The 5,624-nt window shown below is 46.2% G+C and overlaps 1 protein-coding gene across 1 annotated transcript in view; it reads right to left on the bottom strand.

Annotated features, from left to right (window-relative positions):
- Window positions 1-1,412: 1,412 nt before the first annotated feature.
- FZD6 (frizzled class receptor 6) overlaps window positions 1,413-5,624 on the bottom strand; it is a 43,823-nt gene continuing 39,611 nt past the window's right edge. Inside the window, exons 8-9 of the transcript XR_001364614.1 lie at window positions 4,437-4,811; window positions 1,413-1,473 (exon numbers count right to left, since the gene is read on the bottom strand). The gene's annotated coding sequence lies outside the window, so the exon portion shown is untranslated. The remainder of the gene's footprint in view (window positions 1,474-4,436; window positions 4,812-5,624) is intronic.

Below are 5,624 nucleotides of genomic sequence, written 5' to 3'. Positions count from 1 at the left end.
GACAGATCGCGGGGAGAAGCCTCCTGCAAAGTGGGGGTGAGGTGGCCATCGTCTGGGAGCCACGAGTGGAGACTTCGAGGGCGGGCGTGGAGATATTACCGCCTAAATGATCATTGGAGAGGCACGTGCCTTCACTTGGGTTCAGGGACCGCCTTCAAGGGTTGTCAAAGCTGGCATCTTCTGCAAGATCCTTTTTGGGGGGTGACTTTTTTTGGTGAGGAGGAGAACCATGAGTATCATCAAGTTTTCCCTGGGCCCCATGAGCCAAATGATTAAGAACCGCTGTTTAATAATAAATGCTAACACTTGCTAAGCTCCAGGAACTACTAGTATGCAGTCTTTCACTACGCATACTCCTTGTCTATTGACACAATGTGTGTGGGAGGGGGGGGGGCGGGGGGGGGGTACCTTCTCTACTTGCCCCGTTCACAGATGAGGAAAATGATGCCCAGGGCAATTAAGCAGCACTCAGTGGTAGAAGTTCATTTTCGAGAAATCACTATTGATTTCTGATTGATATATTTTTCTAACCTTCTCTGACCCCCTTTCATCTGTCCTTTATCCATTCCGGAAGAAAGCATTCTGGGGAACCCAGGCCCCCCACCAGGTAGGGTCAGGAGCTTCTTTATACACCACTGGCTGGCATCAGGCAGGACAGAAGTCTTGCCACACCTGTAACAACATGAAAGTTCCTGTTGGCAACGCTGCTGAGGTCAAATTCAACTCAGCAGGGTTCTCTTTGGAGACCCAGCCAGGTTTCTGGAACTTATAGTGGGCTCACCAGATGGATATTCAAGAGAAGGAACAGTTTGGCAGGGGACAGTTCTAGAAAAGCACAGTCCTGGGCCAGTATGTAACCACAGGTAAATTTCATTCCTGTTTATTTGAAGAGGCAAATATCCAAATGGGTGCTAGAGCCAGAGCTGGCTACATAATTTGCCCAGCCCAATGCAAAATGAAAATGCACGGTCTTTTGTTAAGAAATTATTAAGAATTTCAAGACTTTGTCAACAGAGCAATACACCAAGCGTGGGACCCTTCTAACTGCAGCTGCTCAGGTCGCTCACGCATGAAACCAGCCACGTGCAAAGCTAAACAACGTCCCAGCTGATACCCTCTCGCAGCCAAACCACTCTGGGGGCAGCAGTTTACCGGCTGGAGAGGAGAGGAGGCACCACCAGAGAGTCTGTCTAGCCCAGGGGTGGGCAAACTTTTTGACTCGAGGGCCACAATGGGTTCTTAAACTGGACCGGAGGGCCGGAACAAAAGCATGGATGGAGTGTTTGTGTGAACTAATATAAATTCAAAGTAAACATCATTACATAAAAGGGTACGGTCTTTTTTTTTTTTTTTAGTTTTATTCATTTCAAAGGGCCGGATCCGGCCCGCGGGCCGTAGTTTGCCCACGGCTGGTCTAGCCAATCGTAGTTCCTGCTCCTGCTCCTGTCACCAGTGACTTCAGATGGGCCCTCTCTGTGTAAATTTGGGAAACAGATTGGGGTTTCAGCAAAGAGCTATTACCTGTATTAACATTCATGAATTTTAAACTACACATTCACATAATCAATTTCTCTGCAAGATAAGTAAATAAGATATCATTATCTACATTTCAAAGATAACAGAACAATGTATATATGCACACATTTACAGCTATATAGAGGACTTTCACATATCCTGTCTCCCAGGTCCTAAAAATTATACAAAAGTACTCCCCCTCTGGGTTGGATTAACTTCACTGTCTGTGCTTACTTCTCTCTCTCTGTGGTTTGCCAAGTCATTTATCCTACCGCCTCTGGAATGTACCATCTTAGTCCAGTTGAGTTTGCTCCCTCTAAAGTTGTAGCTATCCTCTGCTTAGTGACTTTCTAAGTACTTTTAACTGATATGTGTAAAGTGCTCTCTCTATATATATTTGCTATTATTATAAAAACTAGAGGCCCAGTGCATGAAATTCATGCACGGGTAGGGTCCCTAGGCCTGGCCAGCGATCAGGGCCGATCAGGTTCCCCACCTCCCCGCTTCCTCCTTCCCTTGCCGCCCACACACAGCCACCGCGTGGTTCTCCGCCTCCCAGCCTCCCTGCCTCCTTCCCTTGCTCCCTCAGTACTCCACCACTGCCGCCATGTTCCACACCGCCCACTAGTGGTCAGCGCATGTCATAGCAAGCGATCGAACTCCCGGTCTCCCGGTCGAACTCCCAAGGGGACAATTTGCATATTAGCCTTTTATTATATAGGATAATAAAAGTAGGGGCTTCTATATAAAGTTAAAGGAAGCCATGATTTAATAAATGACAATTAATGTCTACATCAGCTGTATCATTCAAGGTCTGATTAGGAGACAGAAACCACTCTGAGTATTTCCAACAGAAGGAATTTGATGTAGGATATTGACTCCGAAGGCTAGCTCAGTAGGGGACAATGAAGCAGCCCAATATTGTCCATAGCTGTAAGCTGCTACCCCCTTTAAGCCAGAGAGAGATAAGGTGACCCGTCAAAGTGGGAATCATGTTGAGCTTATCCAATGGAAGCTGGAGCCATGAAAAGAGATGAAGCCACTGCCAGAGAAGGAAGATGAGGAATACCCCGGCTTCTTCTCCCCTCTTCCCACCGTCCAATCTCCAAATCTCCAAAGGCAGCTCGAGGCACCTGAACAAAAGCCTGGGAACAGCCTGGGGAGGTGAGTCAGCCTCCTGTGATGCAGAGCAGAGCAGCAGAAGCCCAAACAATGGATCTGAGGGCAAAAGGTACCGATGAGTCCTGCTGTGGGGGGGCCTGAATTTCTCCCTCTCCTAGCTCCTGTTCACACACAGTCAGCTCTAGAATCCAACAGTGCAGTGGTTCCATCTGCATTCCTAAATGCCTAACTCAGCAGCCTGTTCACAGCAGTACTAAATGGTTACTCTATCCACATCCTGCACGAATAAACAGTCAGGATACAGCACACTTGCCATCTCACGAGTGAGTGGGGTTTTTATAGTTCTAAGGAAAAGAACAGTGGATGGAAAATTATAGAACCTAAATATCATTCAGGAAAGACGAGTGAAAGTCCCTCGATGCGATCACGGTTAAGTGCATTTTACATGCATCCCTTTAGAGTTGTGCTTATTATACAGCTAGAAGCTGACCCTTTGCAGTGCTTGAGGATGAGCACTGGTCTGTGTTAGACCTGGAAGAGTTACTAGTGCACTTCCTTTCTTCTGAATCATTGCAGCTACATGCTTGCTACTTGGGTAGTCTTTCATTTCCCCTAGAATTTTCGTCCTTTTTCTTAAGTTACCCAATACTGTGCACTGTCTTTCCCCCTTCATTATGCCCTGTGTACAGAGGTTTTGCAATCAGCATCCTCTGAACAGACTCTGCATTGTAAGAAGTCCTCAGAAAATTGTTCACCATGGCGATCTGTTTTGAAAATGGTCAAGATTAAAGACATTTCTGGGCAGTTCAGATGGCTTTTTGCAGTCTGCATGTCTCTTCCAAGGCACAAAGGATGGCCTGTTTTATGATAAAGGAAAGCCAAAGTAAGCAGGATATTTGGATTACATCTTAAAACATTTAGGTTTACGAAATATATCCAGCTCTCCTGTCTCCCTAAACCAGGGTTTCTTGTTATGTTTCCCCTGACAGCTCCTCCTCAGTTTTAGATGTGATTATTTTGTTGATATAAACTCAGGCCATTGCAATAGAAGTTGAAACAGACCGATAATATTAATCTCCTCCCTCACCTATCAGAGTTTTTTTTAAGTGACAAAGCCAGCTGAATGCAATGTCACCTCTCCCCAAACTGTCCAATAGAGAATGTTAAACGGTGACAAAATGGGACTTGACTGGTGACAGGAGGGAGAAAAAGATCAAGAGGTTTAGATACAAAACAAGAAATGGGTAACTGTCCAAAGAAAAAAGCAAGAGCTAATGGAATAATTCATTGTAATTATGGCTTAAAATTAAGTCTAGGCAAACTCCCTTCCCATGTTCCTTACCATGATTTGAAAATATCCCTTTGAGAATATTATTAGATACGTTAGCAGTATTATCAGAAACACCCTCTCACCACCTTTACCTTCTACCTCTTGGCTAGATTAATTATTCCTATTTTTATGGACACTGTTGACCCCCTAATTTATTTATGGAGTCTACAGAATGCATGCTTTGCAATTTATAGATGACCCAAAGCTCAGAGATACAGCTCAAGCTGTTTGCACCAAAGCCAGGTGGGAAAGATCTACTTGGTGGCAATTTCTGAGAAACAGATGAGGGTGGGTAGGTCTTGGATGTGTGTGTGTGGCGTTTTGGGGGGATACTGAATTAGTCACTTGCTAAATGAAAACCAAAAAATGGTTTTCAGGATGCACAGAGGAAAGGTCAGGTGACACAGCAAGAAGGTGAGACCAGGTGACATCTGCAAGCCAAAGGGAAAGACCGCGGAAAAAAACAAACCTGCCGACACCTTGATCTCAGACGTCTCTCCTTGAGTGCGGTGGGAAAATGAACTTCTGCTGTGTGAGCCACCAGCCTGTGGTTTTGTTATGGCAGCCCAAGCAGACTGACAGGTCCACCACCCAGAATGGAAGCTGCGATTGCTTGAGACAGACTTGCATTCAGAGCACTCGGGATGGCCATGTGTCTCGCTCCCCTTGGAGAAATGATGAGGGATGGCTTCTGTGAGCGTGAGCATCACCTGAAGGGCATCTCAAACCCTGATTGCTGGCCCCTCCTGCAGAGCTTCTCAGTCAATAGGTCCGGGGAGGGGCCTGGGCATCTGCATTTCTCACACGCTCTGGGGCTGCTGGTCCAGGCACCACATCTTAGAAGCTGAAATTGAGACATTTAAAAACTATTTTTAATGAATTCATTTTTAAAATAGCAACAACTAGCCTCATCATATGTTAGAATAAAGAACCTATTTTCATGAAAACAGCTATATTTTGTAAAACAAAGAAGTTAAGGAGAGTGGCATTGTTTTGCCTTTTTGCAAATCTCCTTACAGCTGGAGTCTCATATTTGCTTCTAGCTTCAATCTGCTGGCATCTCACCCATCAGGCAGCCTCTGAAAAACTCCACTGTGCACCTGTGAGAGAATGAGAGTGAAACAGGCAAATAGCATCACGATCATTATGAACAGAGCATTAATGTCACATTTGCCCTGAAAGCGTCTCAGGCACCCCCCTAGGGTCCCTAGTCCACACTTTGAGAACAGATAATTTATGGGGTGGGCAGAAGGGAGCCCCAAGGAAAGAGGCAGAGACATAGAAGGAAATCCAGAAGAACCTTGCATCAGGATCCACCCAGCTGGTTCTCACTCAGATTCCCTCTTACCACACGCACGTGAGCATGCACGTGCCAGTGCAGTGGAGACGTTAAAACCACAGCCGGAGAGAGCAAACATCCCTACGACGAGACGAGAAGTCTCACCCTGTTCAAGTGTGCGTTGGTTTTCCAGATTCTCAGACCCTTCGCTCTGCTCCTCAGCCTAGGAGTCTGGCACTCCGTCCTCCCGTGAATCTTTGGTGACCTCTTGGGCTTTGCAGTTGGTGATTTTCTTGGAACCGGGGGCTGTTGTTCCTCCTCTCTCCATGCCTTAACTTTTGTCCACAGCATGCATGTCCTCCTCCTGGCCCCCCCCCC

The sequence above is a fragment of the Myotis brandtii genome, unplaced genomic scaffold (genome assembly GCF_000412655.1).
Source record: "Myotis brandtii unplaced genomic scaffold, ASM41265v1 scaffold59, whole genome shotgun sequence".
Taxonomy (NCBI): domain Eukaryota; kingdom Metazoa; phylum Chordata; class Mammalia; order Chiroptera; family Vespertilionidae; genus Myotis; species Myotis brandtii.
Note: the sequence above shows the minus strand (reverse complement) of the source record. Positions and strands in the feature narration are given on the sequence as shown.